Below are 27,411 nucleotides of genomic sequence, written 5' to 3'. Positions count from 1 at the left end.
TGGCTACTCCTTTTTTTTTTTCTTTAATATGGAAAGTCTTAAATATGTACAAAAGTAAACAGTATAATATAATCAACTCTCATGTTCTTATCACTCAGCTTCAACTCATGACCAATCTTGTTTCATTTATCTTCTACCCACTTCCCCCTCCCAAATTATTTACAAGTCCCAGATATATTACTTCATCCATAAATATTTCTGTTTCTCGAAATAAGGACTCTTTTATCAAAAAAAAAAAATTACACTATCTTGTCACCCCTAAAAAAATTATCAATCCTTAATATCATCAAGTATCAAAGGTTACTCCCTCTTAGCTTCCTTTGCTGGCTCCCCTTCTCCACCCGACCTCGAAATGTTGGAGTCTCAGGCTGTGTCCTCTGTTCTTTTCTCTTTTTATGCTCCTTCCCTAGGTGATCTCATCCAGTCATAGAGCTTTGAATGTCAGCTATATGTTTATGACTCTCCTGAGTTCCAGTTTTCTGTGGTTGATGGCTTAACTTAAATTTCTAATGAGAACATCAATTTTGATGTGACAGAACAGGATCTTTGATTCTTTCTCCACCCACCCTTACCCCAAAACCTTCTCAACTTCCAGCTTTACCCATCCTAATAAATGACACTACCATCTGTATTTTTTGCTCAGTTAAGAATCTGGCAGTTATCCTTGATTTCTTGATTTCACTTCTAACTGATGTAGGGTCTACTATTTGGCTCCAGTGTTTTCTCTTCTTCCACAGTATAGAACTTTTGCTGGGCACACATGCACCCAGAATAAAGATGGCACTTCTCCACTTCCTTTGCACCTAATTGTGGCCCTAGGACTTGGTTCTGACCAATTGGATGTAAATGGAAGTGTCAAGGGACCACTTTTTGTCTCTCCTTTATCACTTTCTCTATTTTGATGTCTTGAAGGAAGAGGCTGCTTTGGGGATGAGGGTCACACCCTAAGATGCCCTAATAGTGAGTTTTTAGTATGTGGATCATTCAGGGTCTAGTCTGGAGATAGAATTTATTTTTTTTTTAAGATTGTATTTATTTATTTGAGAGAGAGAGTGTGAGAGTGCGCGAGCAAGGAGGGGGAGGGGCAGAGGGAGAGGGAGAAGCAGGCTCCCCGCTGAGCAGGGAGCCCGATGAGGGGCTTGATCCCAGGACCCTAGGATCATGACCTGAGCTGAAGGCAGACACTTAACGACTGAGCCACCCAGGCGTCTCTCGAGATAGGATTTAAAGAGGCAAAGTTTAATATAAGGAATTAATAACTATTTGTAGGAGATTGGGTACTAAAAGGGGATAAAAGAAAACTCTAAAGAATACTTGAGGGCTAAGCAAGAGTAGCCAAGGAAGGAACAAATTCAAAAGGGGGGACGGGCTCAGAAGTTGTTAGAAAAGGTATGCCAAATCCCACTAGAGGTGAAGTTTGCTTAGGCCAGTTACTTTAGAGGAGATTCACAGCCAGTGGATTAGAACTAGCAGGTGGGAAACTGTGGGCCAAAACTGGACAGTGATGGCCATGGGATGCCCCATATACATGCCACTGGGAAGTTACCTTGTATGCGCAAGAGGAAGAGAAAGAGAACCATAACCAAGAAGAGAAGCTCCTTTTTCCTCTCATATCCCTATAGTACCATCTACTGACAAAGCTAACATCAGGCCAACCAGCAACGGAAAAATGTTTACAAAATCCAGCTCCAGTGCCACAAGCAAGGCCATGACGAATGGAACTGGAGTGAAGAAGTAAAATCTGTATTGGTTTGCTAGGCTGCCACAGCACAGACCAGGAGGCTTAACAAACAGACATTTATTTTCTCACAGTACTGGAGGCTAGAATTCTAAGATCAAGAAGTCAGCAGATTTGCTTTCTCCTGAGGCCTCTTGTTGGCTTGCAGATGGTTCCCTTCTTGCTGTGTCCTCATGTGGTCTTTTCTCTCTGCACGCACACATGTGTCCGCTGGTGTCTTCTCGCTTCTGAAGAGATCAGTCATATCGCATTAGAACTCCACAATTATGACTGCACTTAACTTATCTCTTTAAAAGCCTTGTCTCCAAATATAGTCCTATTGGGGGTTGGGGTTTCAACATATGAATCTGGGGAGAACACAATTCAGTCCAAAACTCTCTACCCTTTGGACCCCCAAATGTATGTCTTTCTCACATGCAAAATACATTGCTCCCATCCTAACAGCCCCCACAGTCTTATCCCATTTCAGCCTCAACTCCAAGTTCAGAGTCTGCTCTAGACAGCATCTAAATCAGGCATAAGTGATACCGAAGGTACGATTCATTCTGAGGCAAAATTCCTCTCCACTGTGAACCCGTGAAACCAAGCAACCTATGTGGGACTTGATCCCAGGACCCTGAGATCATGACCTGAGCGAGGGCAGATGCTTAACCCACTAAGCCACCCAAGTGCCCCGGAAGTCATCATTTTACAGCTGAGGAATACGAAATGTCAACGGACTCCCTGACCCACCCAATGAGGCAGAATCAGGACTAGAGCCTGCCTGAGCATTTTCACTCATATTTTTCTTTTATTTGCAAAGCGTCTTTTAGATTGCTGAACTCAGTTTTACACAACTGACTCCAATTGGTCTAAAAGTAATCCCATGCTCCTTGCCAGAGATTGGTTTAGAAACTCAGGCCCAAGCCAGTGAACACAAGGCATTCAAATAGTCATAGGTACTGGTTCACACATGGACAGGTGATAAAAATCTCAGGTTCATGAGATGTGAGAGGAAGTTGGTCAAAGGATTCTGGGAAAGTTTCCTCACTCTTCACAGAGGACCATAGGAAGAGATCCTGGATATTGTCCTAGGTGGCTGTGAGACATACAGTTCTCCTAGCCATCATGATACCAGGTTGAGGATGAATCTGACATCTGGAGGAAGAAAAAGCCAAGAGAATCTCAGAGAAATGGAACAAGAACACTGATTGAATTGTGCTTGGTCCCACCAACCTCTGGTGTTTTTCAGTAGCATGAGTTACTGAATCTATATTGTTCAAGCTGAAGAGGAAAATTACCCAGAGCAGGCCCAGGCTGGCAGGCCCCAGAAGATGGAAAGTTACTAGAAATAGCAAGGGATAACCAGAAGCCCTGCTGGGAGCAAGAAATAACCAGCCCTTTCTGCTTCTGTAAACAGGCTTCCCACCACAAGCTCCCTGCACTAACCGCTATTCCCACCTAAAGCAACCTCCCCGCCAAATTTAAACCCACCTACTAGCAGTCAGCATAGCTCTTGGAACCTGACCCCCTGCATTCCCCTATAAAAGCACTATAACCCCGCTGCCCGGGGCCAGAATTTCTCAAGTGCAACCTCGTCTGGGTCTGCTGATATAAAATAAACCCAAGTTCACCTACTTCTCTGAGTGTCGCTTGCTTTCTCACCGGTCTGATTTTTATTTTCTGCAACAAAGCCACTTTGATTTGGGTTTTCTGTAACTTTAAGCTGAAAGTATCCTACCTGATAGAGAGACTCAGTTGCCTTATCTGAAAAATGGGTATAATAATGTCTACTTTATGAAATTGTTATGATCATTAAGTTAAATAATGTATATAAAGTATTTATAATTTATAGTATAATGTCACATCATAAGCTCAAACCAACTATTATTATTACTCTTATTGCCAGGCATTTTGACAAAATGAAAAAAACAATTATGGAGTTAAATAAACTTGGCAATCCAAGAGTGGGATGTCCACTTTCCCAAATATAAAACTGTATGGAGGCATGGGGATGTGGGGGAGTGGGGGGAAGAATGTCCAATAATTCTGGATTAAAACATAAATTGTTATTTTCATATCTCTGTCTCTCTGTCTCTCTTTTTAGTATCCCTTTACCAACCTCTCCCTATTTCTATCTCACCCCAGCCCCTGGCAACCAATAAATCAGAAGCCTGGCAGCAGCTTTGAAAATATGCAGATAAACTTCTCTTTCAGGAAGAGACAGAGATGGCCATTCTGCCTGCTCTCTCTGCATTGAGCCCTGGGGCATAAAGCTGTGGCGAGTGTTCACAGGGCCCTTAAGATCTGCCTCTTTGTTTGCTATAATTTTGCGGTCTCAGACATAAGCACATTGGATTTCAAAGTCAAGTATTTCAAGATCCAGTTCCTGTACTGGGAGTCTTCACAGTTGGGGCACTAGATGTGGAATCCAAACACCTCACTCTTCCCCGAATAGCAGAAAGTTATGACTTCCCACCTAGTTGTATGATGTGTGTTGGGAGTAGCGTTTATGGTAAGGGTGTGTCTCAGCCTTTCGTACCCATTTTGATGTGGGTATTTTCTCGTTCTTCTGATGTGTACAAGTCACTCGGCTAGTGTCTAGATCTCCCTCAGAGGGACGCTCTGAGTAACTGACCATTCAGTGTATGCACAGGAGAGGGCGCTCAGAAGCCTTTTAGGTTCCCATCTTGATTGCCTCCAATTCCCCTTAAAAGCCTTCTTTGACTTTTCAGTAAAGTAGGGGGGGTAAGCATCTCGTTTGCTGATGAAGATAGATGAAAAATCTTCACTTTTTAAAATAAGATTTTATTTATTTATTTGACAGAGAGAGACACAGCAAGAGAGGGAACACAAGCAGGGGGAGTGGGAGAGGGAGAAGCAGGCTTCCTGCTGAGCAGGGAGCCCGATGTGGGGCTTGAGCCCAGGACCCTGGGATCATGACCTGAGCCAAAGGCAGATGCTTAACTGACTGAGCCACCCAGGCATCCCTTCCTTCTTTTTTTTTAAATTGAATTACATATTGAGGAACAAGACAAGAAAGAGTATTGGGTGGGGTAAGAATAAATGATCTCTGCCTAATTCCATCAAGCCTTGAGATTAACTGAAATATTACATCTTGCCGATAGACACCGAAGCTGTCCCTTCCAGTTCTGTCCTTTCCTACCCCCTTTTCCTTTCCAACCTCCTTACTCCCAATATAGCTGTCAAATCCCTTAGATTTATTCATTAACAATGCACAGGGCATGTAAGCTTCTCTTATAGCATCCTTAACAACATCATAAACCACAGGTTTGGCTAAGTTTGAGGACTGAAGACTCGAGTAAGCGTGTACAGAGGGGTTTATCTAAGCAGTGAGGCAGGGGCGCCTGGGTGGCTCAGTCAGTTATGCGTCTGCCTTCGGCTAGGGTCGTGATCCCGGGGCCCTGGGATGGACATCAGGCTCCCTGCTCAGCAGAGAGTCTGCTTCTCCCTCTCCCTCTGCCTGCCGCTCTGCCTACTTGTGATTCCTCTCTCTCTCTGTCAAATAAATAAATACAATCTTTAAAAAATAAATAAATAAACAGTAAGGAAATACAAATTACCATGATTACAGAAAGTCAAGATAGAAGGAAAATTACAGGTTACCTCCCCTTCCTCCACAGCACAATTTCCTTTCATGCTCCCTCACATTTGTTGACCCATCTAGTGCTAAATGCTTCACGGGTGGCATTTCAGTCTTTTCCAGGAGCCTGAAAATGGCACTTAACAGTCCACAAATATTTTCCCAACATTCAGTCTTATTTTGCACAAAACATGGAGGTCAATGCCTTATCCCATTCACACCCTTCCTCTGTTCACATCCTTCATGGTCTCTGACCTGAAGACTTCCTCCCCAGGAGCCCATCAAGATAGAAACAATTTTTCATATTTCCAAAAGGCAAACGGAAACTGTACACTTGGGCCTCATACGATAAAACGTCCCTCACCTCACTAAACAAGGTTAATGGCCAGCCATGATCTCTGTGGGTATTGTGCAAGCTGGTGGCTGCGTAATTTGAGCACCAGCTCAAAGCTTTCCCTGTATTGTTCCTAATCCTTATGTAATACAAGTTTCACTGAGCCCTGTTCCCACCTATTAATGCAGGGCCACAATCTTGAGTAAAGGGCCCCCAAGGTATTTCCTGATTCCCCAGGGGGTGTCTCACAGAGATTCAAGTCTCATTAGCTGCCATTTCCAGTCTCTTCACCTGCGCCCTCCTCCCTTTGCTGGTCACTGTCACATCCTCACGGCCAGCTGCCCCCGTGGACGCTTCTGTCACTTCCCACTTCCCTTCAGAAACAGCTACCAGGCGCTGGAGGCTTGGAGGTGCTGAGCAGTGTGGTAGGCTTTAGCAAAGATGCAGAGAACATGTCTGTCTCCATCCTCTATTAGAGGGATACCAGATGACACTGGTCATACCCCAATATCTTCAAGCTTTTCAGTGAAATTGCCTCCTGTTGGAACTTAGTGTCCACTTCCCCTCCAGTCCTGCCTTCATCCCCATCATTCCATCAGACCCAGACATAGGAGGCAAAGTCACGGGACAACACAGCACTGTAATGGGAATTTTGTCTCGTTCCCTGGGACAGAGACTTTGTGCCTGGGGGCAGGCTTACCCTGCCTGGTTCTATCTGAGGAGGCTCACTGAGCCCTCTTGCAAATCAAACCTGTAATGGGCCTGTCCTACCAGGCCTCCAAACACATTCAACATGTTCTGACCCTCGGTGATGGATGGGACCCTGCTCTCTTCTTTGGTCGGTCCTATTGCTCTCTCCTCATAAAACTGAGAGTTGGGCGGACTAAGAGATTTTCCCAAGGCTCCACAGTGATGCCTTGACTAATTTTAAAAATAAATTTGTTAATTAATATATACAGTTTTGTAGTAAAAGATTTGAAAACTGGGCGCCTGGGTGGCTCAGTCGGTTAGGCGACTGCCTTCGGCTCAGGTCATGATCCTGGAGTCCCGGGATCGAGTCCCACGTCAGGCTCCCTGCTCAGCAGGGAGTCTGCTTCTCCCTCTGCCCTCTTCCTTCTCATGCTCTCTGTCTCTCATTCTCTCTGTCTCAAATAAATAAATAAAATCTTAAAAAAAAAAAAAATTTGAAAACCGGTGACTTGGGACCCGGAAGTACTGGGTGGGAGTTAAAGAGATCTGGGGATTGGTATAATTGGGGAGAACGGTTCTAACACGAGCGTTGCCATAATCACACTGGTAGGCCTCTGTTGACTCCAAACCTCTGCCATGCTCAAAGAGACTATGAAGATACTTGCATAAACTGCTGTTTTTCTCTTCATTTTCAGCACAAACCCACTGCTATAAGGGATAGCATGAGACATGTGGTTTGGGGCTGAAGATCAGGATGTACACTTGGCACTGAAGCGCACCTTCCCATATCCTGGCTGGAACGAAGGAAGTGATTGCTCTCAGGCAGCCTGTGAGGGCCAAAGCAGTCCACGGTTCCAGGCTCTTCTTGGATATAATAGCATGGGAAACGGAGCAAACCTCATCAGTCTGCCGCTGATGGGAAGGCAATGAAACACAGATGAATTAAAAAAAAAAAAAAAAAAAAACCTCCAGATGAAGAATGTTCAAGCCACAAAGCAAGGTCAATTATTCAAAATCTTTGCGACTATACTAGTCAAACATGTTGATTGCAACGAATAAAAGCCAGCTTTACAAGCTTAAGCAGAAGGGGAATCTGCTAGAAAACTGCTGGGGAGCTGGGGAAACGGTTAGGGAGGCAGAAGGCCCAGGTTTAGAAGAAGGCAAAGAACGAAGGGAACCAGGCCACGGACCCTGCGGGGTCATGCCTCAAAAACAGCCTGGTGGGGGCGCTGTTGCTGCTGTCCCTGCACGGACAACGCTGCCCCAGGACCCTAGCAGCGGCCTCGTCATTGCTGGACACTGGCCTCCTCCACTGCCACCACGGCCATGGAGCCCATGGACAAAAGGGGCCACTGATTCTGAGCTGTCCTCGCTTGCGCTCACACCTCACTCCAAACTGGAGGCCCTTGGAAGAGCCCACCGCGGGCCTCACGCCCCTTCTGAGGCTGCTGAGGGCCAGGAAAAACAATCACCTGTCTTTTCAACTTGCCTGATGCCCAGCAAAGTCACCCAGTGGTGGGTGGTTTCAGATAATAGGAACCCTCCGTACCAGTCGGCTTGGACTGTCACAGCAAAATACCACGGACTGGAAGGCCGAAGCTACAGAAATTTATTTTCTCACAGTTCTGGAAGTTGGAAGTCCAAGATCCAAGTGTGGGCAGGCTTGTTTCTCCTGAGGCCTCTCACCTTCGAGCCAGCCTGTCCTCAGGTGGTCTTTCTTTTGTGAGGTGCCTCCTGGGCTCTCTCTTTGTGCGTCCAAATTTCCTCATGTTCAAAAGGGCACCAGTTAAATTGGATTAGGACACATCCTTAGGGTCTCCTTGTAACTTAATCACCTTTTGAAAGGCCCTTTCTCCAAATACATCACATTCTAAGGTCCTGAGGGTTAGAGCTTCAACATATGGTGGGGGCAGGGGGGCACAACTGAGCCCAGAGCACTCTCCCAAATGGAAAATGTCGACCCCAGTGAATAAAAACAGAGATAGCGAATGCGTGCTCAAATACAGAAGGACTAACTTAGTAGAAAAGTTCCAGCGGAAACCTGCAGTTAGCAAGTGTAATCAAGAGGCAGGTGTTCTAGGCCCTTGCTTCTTAGTCCCGTGGGCCAGCAGCAGGTCATCACCTGGGAGCATCACCTAGCAGCTCCCCGCTGCCCCTTGGAGTCAGTCCCTGCCCTGTCGCCACATCCCAGCTGATCTTTTGCCATCACATGTGGAGACACGCTGCTCTGGGCACTACTTTAAGTAAGAAAATTTGCTTGCTGCAGATGAGAGGGGCTGGGTCCACGTGCCTCAGTGGCTCTGCCTGCATCCTGATGCAGAAAAGGGACCAAGCAGCAACAGGCCTCCAGCTTAAGGCCCGGCCACTGGCGGGAGCAGGCTGAGGAAGGCCTCAGGCAGGGCTTCCTGTCACAAAGGTGGCAGCAACCCTCTCCAGTCTGTTTCCTGACTTGGGAGGGCAAACCGGCTAGTATTTTGACACTTACGTTTAATATCTGTGGAGTGGACTCTGAGAGACTTTCCACCACTTCCTTGTGGGGAGTTGGGGAGGTTTCAAGCTCTTTCTGGCTCCGTGTTCTCACGGGAAGGTGGGGATGATAGTCTGTCTCCTGAGGCTGCATGAAGATTGGATGGGTCAGCCTTCACAGAGTGTGAGAACAATGTCTGGCACCTAGTGAGTTGGCTCTTACTATTGTTATTATTTCAGGAAAGGTGAAAGAGGTCCTATGACCTCCTCCTTGGCTTTCTCTTATCCATAGGAGTTAACATTCAACCAGAGAATTTATTCCCTATGATCCATCTGCGTACCTAAAATCTTTGCCAGAATTTAAATTATTCACACAGGTATTTTCAAACCGTACACGCTTCTCTGGCTTTAGGGCCAGTTTCTGAAGCTGTTCCAATCTGGCTGGTGAATACATCTGCATGTAAAAGTTGAGTTACTGAAATCAAATAGTCAACTTGTAGCCCAAGGAAAGGGAGAGAAGGGAGCCTTACTCCTTCCATAGAGGAAAGCACAAAAGGAGCCCACTCTGACTAGGGAAAAACAATGCAGAGCATTTTATACTTCCCTTGCAGAGTGAAGGTGTGTCTTCCTTGACAGGAAGAGAAAGAGAATAAGAGACCTTAGAGCAGGAAGCCAAAGGAGAAAGACACACATTCTTGCTACATAAGTATACCAGAAAGGCAAACAATTGGCCCACGTTGGTTGGCGTGGAAGCTGCCAGTCAGTCCTCCCCGCAAGAGAGAAGGAAACCTGAAGACCACAAAATACAAAGTCGGTCCTGGAGAGGCCATCATACCCTGCCTGAAGCCTAGGGAGTCAGCTGAGGAGAAGAAGCCCACAAGTCCTGCACCCTGGTCTCTGCCACATGACGGAAAGAACTGTCCACACTCAAACCCAAATTGCATGGCATAAGAGAACTGTTTGGTAGGGTTTTTGTTTTGTTTTGTGTTGCCTTGTACTCTGAAACCTCAATAAGGCAAATCCATGGCCAGAGGCTCTGGGAGTTGTGGAAGGTAGCCCCAAAGGCTAGGGTCCTTTCAGCAAGGATGGGTCTGGATCTGGGGACTCCTCACTGTGAGAATAGGCTCTGCCTTTTCAAAAATAGGTTGGGGTGGCACCTGGGTGGCTCAGTCAGTTAAATGTCTGACTCTTGATTTTGGCTCAGGTCATGATCTCAGGGTCATGAGATCGAGCCCTGCATCGGAGTCTGTGCTGGGCGTGGAGCCTGCTTGAGATTTTCCCTCTCCCTCTCCCTCTGCCCGTCCCTGCCCCTCTCTCTCCCTCCAAAAAAAAAAAAAAAAAAAAAAAAAAGGTGGGATCCCTCCCTATCTAGTATAATTTGTCATTGTAGACTTCCAAGGAAATGACTCATCCTCAAGGTCTCAATCGTCTTCTCTGGAACTTTTGAGATTTGTCTTTTTTTACACTGCTTTCCTTAGAAATCTGCCTTGGTGTCCAGCTCGGGAAGTGAACAAAATTCTCTATTTTAAAGCCTAGTGGATTAGCTTTGGAATCGAAAAATAGCTTTGGCACTTGATGCCACAACGCGGGTTCCAGCCATTATTCCTTTTTTTGTTATTTACTGACTTTGATGGCAGATGATAGAAGAAAGAAAAGTTGAACTTCAGAGAAGGTGACACTGAGGCCAGTATCGTCTGCCTGGAATATTCTCCTCACTGCATACTTGATTTTTTTCTCATCCTTTAGACCTCAGTTTAAATATCACCTGCCCAGAGAGCCTTCCCAATCGCCTATCTACTGTGGATACCTCCTGTGACGGGTAACAGCTGGGCCACGGTCCCCAGATGTAGTCAAACACTGTTCCCAATGTTCTTCTGAAGGTGTTTTTGAATGAGATTTACATTTACATCAATAGGCTCTGAGTAAAGCACATTGCCCTCGCTCATGTGGGTGGGCCTCATCCAATTAGTTAAAGGCATGAATAGAACAAAAGGCTGACCTCTCCTGGGCAAGAGGGAATTCTGCCAGCAGACAGCTTTTGGACTTCACCTGCAACATCAGCTCTTTCTGGTTCTACAGCCGACTGCCTTTGAACTCAAACTGTAGTTCTTACTTGAGTGTCCAGCCTGCTGGCCTCCCCCATCAGATGTTGGACTCACCAAGCCTTCACAGCTGTGAGCCAATTCCTTAAAATAAATCTCTGTCTCTCTATATAAACATTTGCCTCTCTAGAGAGCCCTGACTAATACACCATGCACGTACACATCATTATCCCTTTCCTCAGTCTTTGTTCACGTCCTTCAGAGGCTCGTTCCAACGTACAGCCATTTAATTCATTGTTTCACCTATTTCTGTAGCATCTTTACTGAATGTAAATTCCATGAGGGCCAGGCAGACGGGCCTTGTTCTCCCTGTGTCTGAGAAGCCCTGGGCACATAGTAGATGCTAGTGAATCTTGGTTAAATGACAGAATGGCTAAGGTTCTGCAATAGACTATGGGCTGGCGCACTCCCGTATGCAAACCCCAGTTCTAACATGTGTGAGAACATTGTGTTAAAAATGCTCACAACCACAATAAGACACCCACTAGGAGGGCTAGAAGCGCACACACACAAAAACAGACAATAACAAGATTTGGCAAGGATGTGGAAAGGTAAGAACTCTCGTACTTTGCTGGCAGGAACGGTGCAGCTACTGTGAAAAACAATTTCACAATCCCTTAGCAAATTAAATGTAGGGTTACCCTATGACCCGAGAATTTCACTTCTAGAAGTGAAGAGAAATGAAAACCTGTTCCCAATAAAACTTCTGCACCAATCTTCACAGCAACACTATTCTTAATGGTCAAAAGTGGGAAGTCACCCAGATGTCTATCAGCTGATGAATGGATAAGCAAAATAGTATGTCCATACAATAGGATATTATCTGGTAATTGAAAGGGATGAAGTACTAATACATGTTATGATGCCGATGAACCTTGAAAATATTATGCTAGTGAAGGAAGCCAGACACATGAGGCCACTTATTCTATGTTCTGTTTCTATGAAAGGCCCATAATAGGCAAATCCATAGAGACAGAAAGCAGATTAGTAGTTGCCAGGAGCTGGGGGTATGGGGAAATGGGAAGTGACTGCTAATGAGTATGGGGATTCTTTTGGGGGTGATAAAAGTGTTCTGGAGTTAGTGATGATAGTTGCACAACCTTGTATACATACTAAAGGCCACTGAATTGTACACTTCTAAGTGGTGAGCTTTATGGTATGTAAATTATATATATTTATTTTTTTAACGCAAAAAAAAAATGCTCTCAAGAGGTGAGCTCTCATGGGCTAGCAATGGTGCAGACTGCAGCCTCAAGCTGAGAGGAGCATACAGCATTCCAACCACCCCCCTGAGAACTTGCACTGTGTGAGCCTGGACATCGTTAAATGAGGGTCATATTTATAATATGAACTCAAACTGTAGTTCTTACTTGAGTGTCCAGCCTGCTGGCCTCCCCCATCAGATGTTGGACTCACCAAGCCTTCACAGTTGTGAGCCAGTTCCTTAAAATAAATCTCTGTCTCTCTATATAAACTATCCTGAGGATAGTAATATTAATACTGTTCTCTATTTTTCTTTTTGGCATATAAATATGCTTGTAGGTGATTTATCATTCTTAAAACTCAGCCATTATTTAAGAACCTGGAGACGTAGCCCCTTTCAAAACCATGTGTCAAAACCCACTATTTAGAGGTGCCTGGGTGGCTCAGTCGTTAAGCGTCTGCCTTCGGCTCAGGTCATGATCCCAGGGTCCTGGGATCGAGTCCCACATCAGGCTCTCTGCTCAGTGGGGAGCCTGCTTCTCCCTCTCCCACTCCCCCTGCTTGTGTTTCTTCTCTCGCTGTGCCTCTCTCCATCAAATAAATAAATAAAAATCTTTAAAAAGAACCACAACACTATTTAGTACCTGCAGTGTCAAACATGGCTAGTATGAAATGATACTTTTGGCTACCATAAAAAATAAAATAAAACTCCCCATATGTCAGCTTCCTGGAGGAGCACTGTAGACAGTCATTTATCATGAGTCCAATCTCAACCACAAAAGCCAGAGTCCCTTCTTGTCACCACCCTCTCAGCCATGTGCTCTGTCTACTTCTGATTTCACTTCCGTCACGGACACTGCTCTGTGGTAGCATGTCTGTTGTTGAGGATACACTGAGTGGGAGACACACTCCTGGGTGGTGGGGCAACCCGCAAAAGAACCCATCAGCACCTCACACCCCAGAGTCACCTGCCTACTCTTGGGGAGATCCTGGTGAAGGGCAAGAGGGTTACTCTGCAAAGAATGTGCTAGACCACATCTCACACCCACACAGAAGGCCGCATATGCTTGGGGTATCTGCTCCTTTCACTGTGAATTTCAGAAGAAAGTACAGTGGATCACACTGGAGCCCCTTCCTCCCCTGGGAAAACCAAGTGCAAGCAAGGTATTAGGAATATTCCCTCCAATGAGGAGCACGGCTTAGGCTAGTAAACTGCAGCCGACTTCTGAGTACACGCTCATAAAGTCTACTTTTGCCAGATCTAGGACAAACAGCACGTGGTCAGAAGACTGTGTTCTTTAAAAACAAAAATCAACCAATCGACTGCAGCTTTTCACTACCTGAAAATGAAAAGTAGGCACTAAAATCCCATTTTGAATCTATCCGGAAGCAATCACTGGAAGGCCGAGGTTTATCAAGCAAACTCATCTTGGGTCATCTTCTGAACTGGTAACAGGGTTGTGGGTACCAGGAATAGTGCATGGGAGGACCAACCATATTTGCAGAAGTTTCCCCCCAAATTAAATGAGTAGAAATAGATCTGGTTTACTAGATCAGTTCCTCCCATCAGTCCTCTGATGATGATTAACAGCTTCCACAGAAAGGGCAGCAGGAGTCAGTGTGGTCAGTACAAAACCACGAATATGGCAAATTCTGAGTGTGGTAACAAAGTAACAGACATAAGGGGCCAGTGAGTCAGAAATGTTCGAGTTAGAAATCAAATTCTCAGGGCATGTGGGTGACTCAGTGGGTTAAGCAGCCGACTCTTGATCTTGGCTCAGGTCATGATCTCAGGGTCGTGAGACTGAGCCCCATATGGGGCTCCGTGCTTGGCATGGAGTAGGCTTGAGATTCTCTCTCTCCCTCTCCCTCTGCCCCTCCCCCCATCATTCTCTCTCTCTCTCTCAAATAAATAAATCTTAAAAAAAAAAAAAAAAAGAAAAGAAATTGGATTCTCGGCCCAATGGGCCTAATCAACAGGTGCCTCCTAAAGTGAAATCCTGAATCTCATCACCAGGAAACATCAGCCAAACTCAAACTGGGGACAGTCTACAAACTCATTGTCCTAAACTCCTAAAAAAGGTCAATGTCATGAAATACAAAGACAGACTCAGGAACAGTTGTAGATTAAAAGGAAACTAAAGAAATGTGACAAATGCCTTGGATTTTCTTTCGTTGTAAGTATATTTTTGGGTCAATTGACAAAATACGTATAAGGTCTATACATTAGAGAATATTTTATCAAGGTTAATTTCCTGGTTTTAACAATTGTCCTGTGCTTTTGTAAGAAAATTCCTTGAGTTGAGAAAAGATACACTGAAATATTTAAGAATGAAGAGATACCATGTCTGTGTCTTACTCTTAAATGATCCGCAAAAATAATGAGAGAGAAAGAAGACAGAGGAGGCTTTCTTCATGAACAAAATCAAGATTCTGCTCGCAAGGAGAATGGGAAGAATGGATGTTGGACCTCAAAATAAGGCGGGCTTTTATTGCTGAAAAATCACTGGGCAAATTCTACCCTAAACTATTAAAACATGCAATTATACGAAACAGAACATGAAGTGAAATTTTTCCCATGTCCTGGAATTAACCAGAGGCATTAAGCACCCCGCATTCAGAGAACTGCCATCAGTTGGGGTTATCTCTTCATCTCAGGGCCTATGAGAGGCACCAGTTCAGAGCCAATCCTACTTTCCCACTCCACCCCACACACCCAGTGACCATAAGAAAAAGTTTAAGAGGTAAAGGAGTCCTCGGCTTTTTAACTAATACAGTGTCTATGAAAAGAAGCTATTTCCTTTCATTCTCTAAAACCAAGTGTAAGACCCCAGGAGAATCAGCAATAAAGGTTGGGGAAGACTACAAGAGGGGGAGAATTTTATTTTATTCCCTGGTTGAACATCTACTTATCTAGTAGTGGTCTAATCTGCCTGTTAGTTGAGCAAGAGGAAGAGAAACTTCAGGATAATGGCAAGATGGAGGGAAGTTCTCTGCAGTGGAATAGCTCATATACCATTTGACAAAACAAAGATATGTATGTTTCCAATAGGTCAAGCAGACTCCAGTGAAAAGAACTAGGGTTAGGTCACATTGCTGATACCAGATCAAAGACAGTTAACCTGAAGGGAATAATAATGCCAGGATCAAGAGGTATGGGATGGAGCATCTTTGGTATGGACAGGGGCAGTAAGATGGGGGGAAGGAGAAACCAGTACAATTTACAGAGCCATGTGGTCTGGAATGCTGCCTATTAAATCAAATCTGATCTTGTCAGGGGAATCAAACCTGCTCTCAACCACACTTGCACAAACCACATTTAACCTCATAAACCCCAAGAACCAAAACAGGTCTAGTTAGTACTAGGAGGGTGAGGGGGAAAAAGCTTAGAACAACTTTTGAGGTAGAAGTTTGGAAATGAACAGGGATAAGCCTTAAATATCAAAATGAGACTGTTCTAAAATAAGAATGCCTAAAGAATTATAAAATTTGACAAAGATATCAATAATGAATGAGCTACCCATTGGTAAAGTTTGACAAGGCCGGTTGGACAAAATTATTAGATAAAAATTTGAAACATTTTCTGTTTTAATCACATGAGTTTAGAAGGCTAAATAAACTGGTTATATATAGAAACATTTTAAAATAGGATAAAACATTGGTCTTGAGCCATAATCTGTGTAGCTGTACCTCACACCCCTCCCTTTCATCGGCTGTGTCCTTGTAGTTGACCAACCAGCAGCGACCTTTCCAGCTACTATGTTAACAGAAGGACAGCCAACTTTCCTAGGAAATTTCACGGGAGTGAAGTCATAAAATCAACATCAAGTGACCTCTGAGGATGTGTTCTCCAGGGTCTGCCATTGCCCAGTCACCCTGATCAGAAGCTGGTCAGTGAGCTGACACCAAAGCTGACCTTCTGTCCACTGTGTGGTATGATCCCTGTCATGGGGCCACCATATTACTCAAGTCTATTATTGGGGGAAAAGGAAGGAAGGAAAGAAAAAGTAAGCTAAATCTAGCAACAGTCAGAATATGATTTCATTTGCCTTGGGCCTCCTTATCTGAATTTGAGCAGGGTGGTTGAGATAGTTTTGACATATTTCCTGGTTGCAATTCTGATTACCATTATACCTATTATTTCCAAAGAAGACACCACATGGGACAGGGGATGGAAGGAGAGTGCCTGGGTTCAAATGCCAGCAATCCCATCCATTAGCGTTATGACCATGGGAAAATTATTTTATCTCTCTATGCTTCAATTTCCTTATCATAAAAAGGTCATATGTAACCCACTACATTGTTCTGAGACTTAGAAAAGTTATCATATGTGAAACCCTGAGCACAGTGTCTAGCACATCATAAACACTTAAAACATTTTAGCTATTGTTATCATAATAATTATAATTTTATCACTTAAGAAGTATAGGGGCACAAAGTGGGAGTGGGAAGGAGAGTGGAGGGAAAGGAGGGGCTGGCTGCAATCAGCACTAAGTGAACAACCAGTACTAGAATGAAGTTGAACCAGCAGCCAAGATCAGCCTGAGGAATTCAACTGAGCCTCCCCACAAGAGGTCCTGGAGTTGATGGAAGGCAAAGACAATGTCTAGCCTGACCCAGAACTGGGGCGTCTGGAGTGGGTAGACCAGAAGGTGCCTGATGAACTCTTACAGCTCCATTTTATTGACTCCAGAGAATATGGAGGCATGCCCCAGACCAAGAGACTCTGGCTTGGCCTGCAGCTCGGACACTTGCCGCGGAGGTTGTGGAAACACCTTGAGGATGGGCAGGCAGCGTGAGCAGGCTGGAGGCTGCCACCCCTCTCCAGCTATTTGGGTCCTAGCAGCCATAGTCATCTCCTGCTGCAAAGCAATGGGCCTTGATGTGACAGCTTAGTAAGCATTCCTTTCTGAACACAAAATTATTTAATCTCACCCATGGGAAATTCAGACACACCATCAGAAATGAGGGGTTGAGGGGCCCTAAACGGGCTCAGTCAGTAGAGCATGCGACTCTCGATCTGAGTCACGAGTTCAAGCCCCATGTTGAATTCAAGCCCCTAACTAAAAAAAAAAAAAAGAAAAGAAAAAGAAAGTAGAAATGAGGGGTTGAGGGTAATCAAAAGTTAAGAATAGGAAATTGGAGGCAATTTGAGAAATGTATTCCAAAGAAGTGCTTTCCTTTTTTTTTTTTTTTAAAGATTTTATTTATTCATTTGAGAGAGCGAGAATGAGAGAGAGTACATGAGAGGGGGGAGGGTCAGAGGGAGAAGCAGGCTCCTCGCTGAGCAGGGAGCCCGATGCGGGACTCGATCCCGGGACTCCAGGATCATGACCTGAGCCGAAGGCAGTTGCTTAACCAACTGAGCCACCCAGGCGCCCTCAAAGAAGTGCTTTCCTTAGACAGCTCTACAAAAGGCACACAAACACTCGTGAGGTTAAGTAACACAGTGCTCAACATCTCCAGCCCCACTTTCAGGCAAACCTGGGTTTGACTCTCCATTGTGCCGCTTGGAAGCTGGATATCTCTAGGTGAGTTACCTAACCACCTTAAAATTAGGTTTTCTCCTTTGTAATTGAGGCTGTTGACAGTACCAATCAATCTCAAAGGGTTATTATAAGTATTGAATGAAAGAACTTGGGATGCCTGGGTTCTTCCTGCAGCCTTTGCCACTTCAGTTAACGAGATCTCTAATCTTCCAAGTACTCACGTGAAAAACCTTGAGACATCCTTGATGCCTCTCTTTTTGACTTCCAATATGTCAGAAACACTTTTCACTCAGATTTCAAAATATGTCAGACCACTTCTCACTACTCTTCTACTACAACTTAGATCAGAGCTAAAAATATCTCTTACCTGGTTTGCTGCCATTGCTTCTTAGCTGGGCTTCTTACCTCCACCCTCGATTCTTTCTGTGGGTTGAACTGTGTCCTAAGAAAAGATGTCATAGTCCTAACACCAGTATCTGTAAATGTGACCTTATTTGGATATAAGGTCTTTGCAAACATAATCAAGTTGAGAGGAGGACAGATTGGGGTGGGTCCTAATCTAATGACTGGTGTCCTTATGAGAGAATGATTTAGAGACACAGAGATAAAGGGAAGAAGGCCATGTGGAGATGGAGGCAGGGATTGGAGATATGCTACCACAAGTCAAGGAACACCAAGGAATGCCCTCAACCATCAGAAATTGGAAGAAGCCAGGAAGGATTCTCCCCCAGAGCCTTTAGAGGGAGCGTGGCCCTCCTGATACCTTGATTTCAGACTTCTAGTCTCCAAAATGGTTAGAAAATAGATTTTTGTTATTTTAAGCCACCCGATTTGTGGTACTTGTTACAGCAGTCCTAGGAAACTGACACACCCCTCTACAGTCTATATCAACATAGACCCAGTAATCCCTTTAAAGGGTGGTTCTAATCTGATCACTCCTTCAGTCGAAACCCTCCAACACCTTCCCTGTCAGTCCTTACAGTTGCTGATAAGGTCTTCTATGATATCTTCCTACCCTCACCTCTTCTACCTCCCCGCCCCCAACCCCGTGATGTCCCCTTGTTTACTCTATCCTAGCTGCTGTTCCTGTTGTTTGTTATACAAACCAAGCATGCTTCCACAGCAGGGCCTCTGCCTCTGCCTTGAAGAAGGCTCCTGCCCAGATGCCCACAGGGCTCCTCCCTTACCTGCTTCAAGTCTTTGCTCAGGTGTTACCTTCTTAGTGAAATGTACCTTGACCACCCTGTTTACCCCTGCACTTCCAAACCTTATTACTCTTCCCTATTTTTTCCATCTTGCAAAGTACCTTTTCACATAGCATATATTTTACCAATCTATTTTCTTCTACCCAAGCTAGAATATAAGCTTCACAGGGTGGAGATTTCTAACACATAAAAGGCATTTAGTAAATATTTGTTGAAATAATGAATGAAAATGAATGAATGATTGTGCTGGGACAAAACTGTGGTTCCTTAACAAAAGATATCTTATAAGGGCAGATAACCCTTCTCCCAAAAGCTTGTGAAGACTGAATTCTTTGTTCAGTTTATCTGCAGGCCACATCCCCCATATCTAATTGAAGCTAGGACCTTTCCAAATTAATCAAATGAGGATTAAATGAGAAAAAATGTATGTAAATGCAGCTGACAATGCTCCTGGCACAGAATAAGTGCCTAATAAATTTTCTATCCACTCCCCCCACCACCGATGCAAATGAGTATAGGATTTGATTATCCTGAAGGAGTGGGTGGGGGGCTTCTTTAACATAAATCCTTCTCCTGACAGGGACAAATGATCTAGGTCTACAGTAGCGCCTGCGCCAGAGACTGCTCTTCCAGACTTGTGGGTAAGTGATGACATGCCACCATGCCAACACGATGAAGAGGCAAAACCATAGGGACGCCTGGGTGGCTCAGTCGGTTAAGCGTCTGCCTTCAGCTCAGGTCATGATCCCAGGGTCCTGGGATCGAGTTCCGCATCGGGCTCCCTGCTCCGCAGGGAGTCTGCTTCTCCCTCTGCCTCTGCCTCTCTCTCTCTATCTCTCATGAATAAAAAAATAAAATCTTTAAAAAAAAAAAAAAAAGCAAAACCATAGAAGGAAGTTACAGTGATTCTGGGCTCCGGTAGTGATAAGCTTTTTCAGTCCACTTGGGAATAATTTTTCCTGTTAAGGATGTAGTCCTTGCCCCTCATTGCCCTCTGGTACTTTGTGCTAAAGCACAGCATCAACCAGAGGAAAGAAGCAGTGGTCGTGTTCACCACCCTGCGCTGACACAGTGAATGTAGCTTGACGCAGCCTCCCAGTCTAGGAGCCCCAGCCCTCAGGACTTAATTTTCCAAGTGATGAAGTCACTCCGCAGTGGCTGTCATTAGTGGAAGGAGATGTGTATCTCTCTCTCTTTTTTTAAGATTTTATTTATTTATTTGAGAGAGAGAGCACATGAGAGGGGGGAGGGTCAGAAGGAGAAGCAGACTCCCTGCCGAGCAGGGAGCCCGATGCGGGACTCGATCCCGGGACTCCAGGATCATGACCTGAGCCGAAGGCAGTCGCTTAACCAACTGAGCCACCCAGGCGCCCGAGATGTGCATCTTTTAAAGAGCCTGGGTAGCTGCCACTTGTTCCAATTCCTGTTTCTCTTTTCTCACTCTTTTGCACTGAAATCATATGAGATTTCATAGAATCTTGCTCTGAAGTTCATCTTCCATTGAGTTCAGAGTCATAATGCCAAAAAAGTATAAAACTATACCACAAAATACCCAAAGCAGCATCTTCATGAAGCATTTGAGAATTACTAGGAAAATAGAAATTTCAAATTAGAAAGACTTCTCGCTATTATTTATACATTATCTTGTTTAATTCTCTCAAGAGGTAGGTATGGCTGTTGTATAGATGATACAGACTAGGTAAGTTCAGAAAGTGGCACAAGGTCACTGTCTTAGCTCCCTGGCACTGTGATAAAATATTGCCACAAACTTAGTAGTTTGAAACAACAAAAATGCCTCCTCTCACAGTCTTTGAAGCCAGAAATCTGAAATCAAATTATCAGCAGACTTTGCTTCTGGAGCGTCTTCAGGGAGAATCCTTCCTTGCTCCTTCCTAGCTCCTGGTGGCAGCACCCATCCTGGCATTGTCTGGCTTGAAGCTGAAGTGCTCCAATCTCTGCCTCCATCGCTGTACGGCCTCTTCCTCTGCGTGTCTCTTTGTGTGTTAAATCTCCCTCTCCTTTCTCTTATTAGGATGACAGTCATTGGATTTGTGTCCCACCCTAAGTCCAAGCTGATGTCATCTCTAGATCTTTAACTTCATTACATCTGCAAAGACTCTATTTCCAAATAAGATCACATTCACAGGTACAAGGGTTTAGGACTTGGACATATCTTTTGGGGGATGACACAAGTCAACCTGCTATAGTCACCAAGAAGTGGCAGAGCCAGAACTCAAGCTTGATTCTGATGATAGCATTCCAATTCCATAATGCTTTCCCTAGTGATCCCAAAGGAACTAGGGTAAGCCACTGTGAACTTATAGCTGGCTTGGGAATAAGTGTCTCTTCTGTCATTTTCTTTTCCTAAGAGAAAAGTTTTACTTTAACTTTCCCACAATCTATCTGAAATTGAAAGGAATGTAATCTGAGTCCTTATGAGAATTCCTTGGAAAATGTGTGTAAGGTTATTCCAATGCTAAGCATGTTTTGTACCATCTGTCTTCCTACTTACGTTGAAGCTGTTCTTTTTTTTTTTAATGTCCCCAATGTTCATCACTCAGCCACCCCATCCCTCCCACCCCCGATCACTCCAGCAACCCTGTTTGTTTCCTGAGATTAAGAATTCCTCCTATCAGGGCGCCTGGGTGGCTCAGTTGGTTAAGCGACTGCCTTCGGCTCAGGTCATGATCCCAGGGTCCTGGGATCGAGTCCCGCATCGGGCTCCCTGCTCTGCGGGGAACCTGCTTCTCCCTCTCCCACTCCCCCTGCTTGTGTTCCCTCTCTCGCTGTGTCTCTCTGTCAAATAAATAAATAAAATCTTTAAAAAAAAAAAAAAAAAATTCCTCCTATCAGTGAGATCATATGATACTTGTGTTTCTCTGATTGACTTATTTCGCTTAGCATAATACCCTCTAGTTCCATCCACAGCCTTGCAAATGGCAAGATTTCATTGGGGTTTTTTTTGATGGCTGCGTAATATTCTTGTGTGTGTGTGTGTGTGTGTGTGTGTGTACACCACATCTTCATTATCCATTCATCTGTTGATGGACATCTTGGCTCTTTCCATAGTTTGGCTATTGTGGATATTGCTGCTTTAAACACTGGGGTGTATGTACCCCTTCGGATCACTACATTTGTATTTTTGGGGTAAATACCCAGTAGTGCAATTGCTGGATCGTATGGTAGCTCTATTTTCAACTTTTTGAGGAAACTCCATACTGTTTTCCAGAGTGGTTGCACCAGCTTGCATTCCCACCAACAGTGTAGGAGGGTTCCCCATTCTCCACATCCTCACCAACATCTGTCATTTCCTGACTTGTTAATTTTAGCCATTCTGACTGGTGTGAGGTGGTATCTCATTGAGGTTTTGATTTAGATTTCCCTGATGCCGAGTGATGTTGAGCACTTTTTCATGTGTCTGTTAGCCATTTGGATGTCTTCTTTGGAAAAATGTTTGTTCATGTCTTCTGCCCATTTCTTGACTGGATTATTTGTTCTTTGGGTGTTGAGTTTGGTAAGTTCTTTATAGAATTTGGATACTAACCCTTTATCTGATATGTCATTTGCAAATATCTTCCCCCATTCTGTCGGATGTCTTCTGGTTTTGTTGACTATTTCCTTTGCTGTGCAAAAGCTTTTTATCTTGATGAAGTCCCAATAGTTCATTTTTGCCCTTGCTTCCCTTGCCTTTGGCGATGTTTCTAGGAAGAAGTTGCTGTGGCTGAGTCGAAGAGGTTGCTGCCTGTGTTCTCCTCTAGGATTTTGATGGATTCCTATCTCACATTTAGGTCTTTCATCCATTTTGAGTCTATTTTTGTGTGTGGTATAAGGAAATGGTCCAGTTTCATTCTTCTGTATGTGGCTGTCCAGTTTTTCCAACACCGTTTGTTGAAGAGACTGTCTTTTTTCCATTGGACATTCTTTCCTGCTTTGTCGAAGATTAGTTGATCATAGAGTTGAGGGTCCACTTCTGGGCTCTCTATTCTGTTCCATTGATCTATGTGTCTGTTTTTGTGCCAGTACCATACTGTCTTGATGATTACAGCTTTGTAATAGAGCTTGAAGTCCGGAATTGTGATGCCACCAACTTTGCTTTTCTTTTTCAATATTCCTCTGGCTATTTGGGGTCGTTTCTGGTTCCATACAAATTTTAGGATTATTTGTTCCATTTTTTTGAAAATAGTTAATGGTATTTTGATAGGAATTGCATTGAATGTGTAGATTGCTCTAGGTAGCATTGACATCTTCACAATATTTGTTCTTCCAATCCATGAGCATGGCACATTTTTCCATTTCTTTGTGTCTTCCTCAATTTCTTTCATGAGTATTCTATAGTTTTCTGAGTACAGATTCTTTGCCTCTTTGGTTAGATTTATTCCTAGGTATCTTGTGGGTTTGGGTGCAATTGTAAATGGGATCAACTCCTTAATTTCTCTTTCTTCTGTCTTGTTGTTGGTGTATAGAAATGCAACTGATTTCTGTGCATTGATTTAAAAAAAAGATTTTATTTATTTGAGAGAGAGAGAGCAAGTGCAAGCAGGGGGAGCAGCAGGCAGAGGGAGGGGAAGAAGCAGCTTCCCTGCTGAGTAGGGAGCCCGATGTGGGACTCGACCCCAGGATCCTGGGATCATGACCTGAGCTGAAGGCAGCTGCTTAACCGACTGAGCCACCCAGGCATCCCTCTGTGCATTGATTTTATATCCTGCTACTTTACTGAATTCCTGTATGAGTTCTAGCAGTTTTGGGGTGGAGTCTTTTGAGTTTTCCACATAAAGTATCATATCATCTGCAAAGAGTGAGCGTTTGACTTCTTCTTTGCTGATGCAGATGCCTTTTATTTCTTTTTGTTGTCTGATTGCTGTGGCTAGGACTTCTAGTACTATGTTGAATAGCAGTGGTGATAGTGGACATCCCTGCCGTGTTCCTGACCTTAGGGGAAAAGCTCTTAGTTTTTCCCCATTGAGAATGATATTCACTGTGGGTTTTTCATAGATGGCTTTTATGATATTGAGGTATGTACCCTCTATCCCTACACTCTGAAGAGTTTTAATCAAGAAAGGATGCTGTACTTTGTCAAATGCTTTTTCTGCATCTATTGAGAGGATCATATCGTTCTTGTTCTTTCTTTTATTAATGTATTGTATCACATTGGTTGATTTGCAGATGTTGAACCAACGCTGCAGCCCAGGGATAAATCCCACTTGGTCGTGGTGAATAATCTTTTAATGTACTGTTGGATCCTATTGGCTAGTATTTTGGTGAGAATTTTTGCATCCATGTTCATCAGGGATATTGGTCTGTAATTCCCCTTTTTGATGGGGTCTTTGTCTGGTTTTGGGATCAAGGTAAGGCTGGCCTCATAAAATGAGTTTGGCAGTTTTCCTTCCATTTCTATTTTTTGAAAGAGTTTCAGAAGAGTAAGTATTAATTCTTCTTTAAATGTTTGGTAGAATTCCCCTGGGAAGCCATGGGCCCTGGGCTCTTGTTTGTTGGGAGATTTTTGATTACTGCTTCAATTTCCTTAGTGGTTATAGGTCTGTTCAGGTTTTCTATTTCTTCCTGGTTCAGTTTCGGTAGTTTATACATCTCTAGGAATGCATCCATTTCTCCCAGATTATCTAATTTGCTGGCATATAGTTGCTCATAATACGTTCTTATAATTGTATTTCTTTGGTGTTGGTTGTGATCTCTCTTTCATTCATGATTTTATTTATTTGGGTTGTTTCTCTTTTCTTTTTGGTAAGTCTGGCCAGGGGTTTATCAATCTTATTAATTCTTATTAGTTCTATCAAAGAACCAGCTCCTCTCTTCTCTCTTCTGCCTCATTTATCGTAGCAGTTAGAGCCTCATTTTATTGCACCTCATTAATAGCCTTTTTGATTTTGACTTGGTTAAATTTAGGTCTTTTATTTCTCCAGAAAGGGATTCTCTAGTATCTTCCATGCTTTTTTCAAGCCCAGCTAGTATCTTTATAATCGTCATTCTGAACTCTAGTTCTGACACCTTATTAATGTCCATATTGATTAGGTCTCTGGCAGTCAGTACTGCCTCTCATTCTTTCTTTTTGAGGTGAGTTTTTCTGTCTTGTCATTTTGCCCAGAGGAGAATAGACGAATGAGAGAACAAAATGCTAAAGGATAACAACGACCCTAGAAAAATATACACTAAACAAATCAGAAGAGACCCAAAACCAGGGGGAAAAGAAAGGGAAAGGAAAAAAAAAAAAGAAGAAGACGATCAAATATGATCAGGCTGGTGTATAGATCAGTGCCACACACTAGATTTGGGGCATATTTTGGTCTGTTAGAAGAAACTGCCTCCCAAAATTTTAAAGAAAGAAAAACTTATATATGTACAAAAATAAGGTAAATACGATGCAGGGATGGAATATGACTGTAAAGATGAAAATTATAAAAGATTTTATAAAATGAATTGATAAGAAGTTGGTTGAAAAAAGGAAGAAGAGAAGGGGCGCCTGGGTGGCTCAGTCGTTAAGCGTCTGCCTTCGTTTCAGGTTATGATCCCAGGGTCCTGGGATCGAGCCCCGCATCGGGCTCCCTGCTAGGTGGGAAGCCTGTTTCTCCCTCTCCCACTTCCCCTGCTTGTGTTCCCTCTCTCGCTGTGTCTCTCTCTGTCAAATAAATAAATAAAAATCTTTAAAAAAAAAAAGGAAAGAAGAGAAATTAAAACAAAACAAAACACAAAAAAGGGGAGAGAATGTGATCAGGCAGGGGACTAGAACAAAGCCATACACTAGAGATTTAGGGTGTATTTTGGTCTATTAGAAGAAACTGTATCCCAAAATTTTAAAGAGAGAACAACTTATATATATACAAAAAATAAGGTTAACTAAAATGAAGGAATAAAATATGACTCTAAAAATGAAAAATAAAAAAGATTTTTAAAAAAGGGGTTGATAAGATGTTGGTTGAAAAAGGGAAAAAGAAAAATTCAAAAAAAAAAAGAAAGAAAAAGAAAATTTTAAAAATTAACTTTTAAAGATTAAAGAATCAGGGGGAAAAAGCCATGAATTCTATGTGCTGTATTCCCCTAGCGCTGGCATTCTGCCATTCTCATTGATCAGTAAACTTGGTCTTGGATGGTTCTTGCTGACCTTCTGGGGGAGGGGCCTGTCGCCGAGGTTCCCAAATGTCTTTGCCAGAGGCAGAATTGCCCCACCCTTGCACGGTCAGGGCTAAGGAATCTGCTCGGGTTTGCTCTCTGGAGCTTTTTTTTTTTAAGATTTTATTTATTTATTTGACAGAGAGATAGAGAGAGAGCACAAGTAGGCAGAGTGGCAGGCAGAGGGAGAGGGAGAGGGAGAAGCAGACTCCCCACTGAGCAGGGAGCCATACGTGGGGCTTGATCTCAAGACCCCAGGATCATGACCTGAGCTGAAGGCAGCCGCTTAACCGACTGAGCCACCCAGGTGCCCCTGCTCTAGGGAGCTTTTGTTCCCTGCAAGCTTTCCGCACAGCTTTGGAGGCCAAGAGTGAAAATGGCGGCCTTCCAATCTCCACCCCGGAGGAGCCGAGATCTCGGGGCCCCGCTTCTCAGTGAGCCCCCAGAGAAAAGCTGTCAGTCTCTCCCATCTCCCCGGTCTCCGGCCACACTCTGTGCTCGCCCGGCCTGTGACCGCGCGTTTCTATCTCTGGCACACGACCCCGTGTGGAGTCTCCAAACCCAGCAGATCCCTGCGGTGCGCTCCCCTGCTGCTCCTCCCGGGGAAGGAAGGAGAGTCTCCCCAGATCTGCCACTTGTTGGGTCCCTGCTGGAGGAGCAGGGGCCCGACTGTGCCGCGGATCATGGTTTATGGCCACCCCGAGCTGAGAGCCCGCACCTCAGCTCCGTCTCTGCAGCCGGCTTCCCCGCTCCGATCCCTGGGAGCTCTGCCACACTCAGGCACCCCCGGTCTTTCTGTGACCCCGAGGGTCCTGAGACCACACTGTCCCGGAGGGTTCCACCCCCCGCTTAGCCACCGGAGTGACGTCCCTCAGCGGAGCAGACTTTTAAAAGTTCCGATTTTGTGCTCCGCAGCTCTATCACTTGCCAGAAGCGGCCAACGGAGGCCCCTCCCCCGCCGTCTATCCTCCCGAATATCGCCTCCGATTCACTTCTCCGCACATCCTACCTTCCAGAAAGTGGTCGCTTTTCTGTTCAAAGAGTTGTTGCTATTCTTTTCTTCGATCTCCTGTTGAGTTCGTAGGTGTTCAGGATGGTTTGATCCCTATCTAGCCCAATTCCTGGAATCAGACGAAATTTAGGTCTCCTACTCCTCTGCCATCTTGCTCCTCTTCTGTTGAAGCTGTTCTGAGACAAGAGTCCCAGTGCACACTACAACAGAGCTTCTAGCAACAGCACCTAGGCAAACATTACATTTGTAAAGATGCTCCTACATGAAGAGGGGTGATTTAGACCTGTCTGTAATGTCTGAATCTTTCTTTTAACAATAAGAATGCATCTGGGTTCTGTGTAGTAAAGGATAATTTCAGCAAGTCTGGGTTGTCCAAACATGTACATTTCCCAGAAAGGTTTGGCCCTTATTCAATTCCTAGGAGATCGTCGCCTGCATCGGTGGTTCAGTGGTAGAATTCTCGCCTG

At 44.2% G+C, this 27,411-nt stretch overlaps 1 long non-coding RNA gene across 1 annotated transcript; it reads right to left on the bottom strand.

The window, feature by feature from the left end:
• Window positions 1-1,783: 1,783 nt before the first annotated feature.
• On the bottom strand, window positions 1,784-27,411 carry LOC135363748 (uncharacterized). Its single transcript, XR_010409804.1, has 3 exons — window positions 26,942-27,411; window positions 17,973-18,047; window positions 1,784-1,965 (listed from the first exon to the last, which is right to left on the bottom strand). It is a non-coding gene; the product is annotated as an uncharacterized LOC135363748 (long non-coding RNA).

Source organism: Mirounga angustirostris, unplaced genomic scaffold (genome assembly GCF_029215605.1).
Source record: "Mirounga angustirostris isolate CCGP_5_RB_7025 unplaced genomic scaffold, mMirAng1.0.hap1 SCAF_3, whole genome shotgun sequence".
Lineage (NCBI taxonomy): Eukaryota > Metazoa > Chordata > Mammalia > Carnivora > Phocidae > Mirounga > Mirounga angustirostris.
Note: the sequence above shows the minus strand (reverse complement) of the source record. Positions and strands in the feature narration are given on the sequence as shown.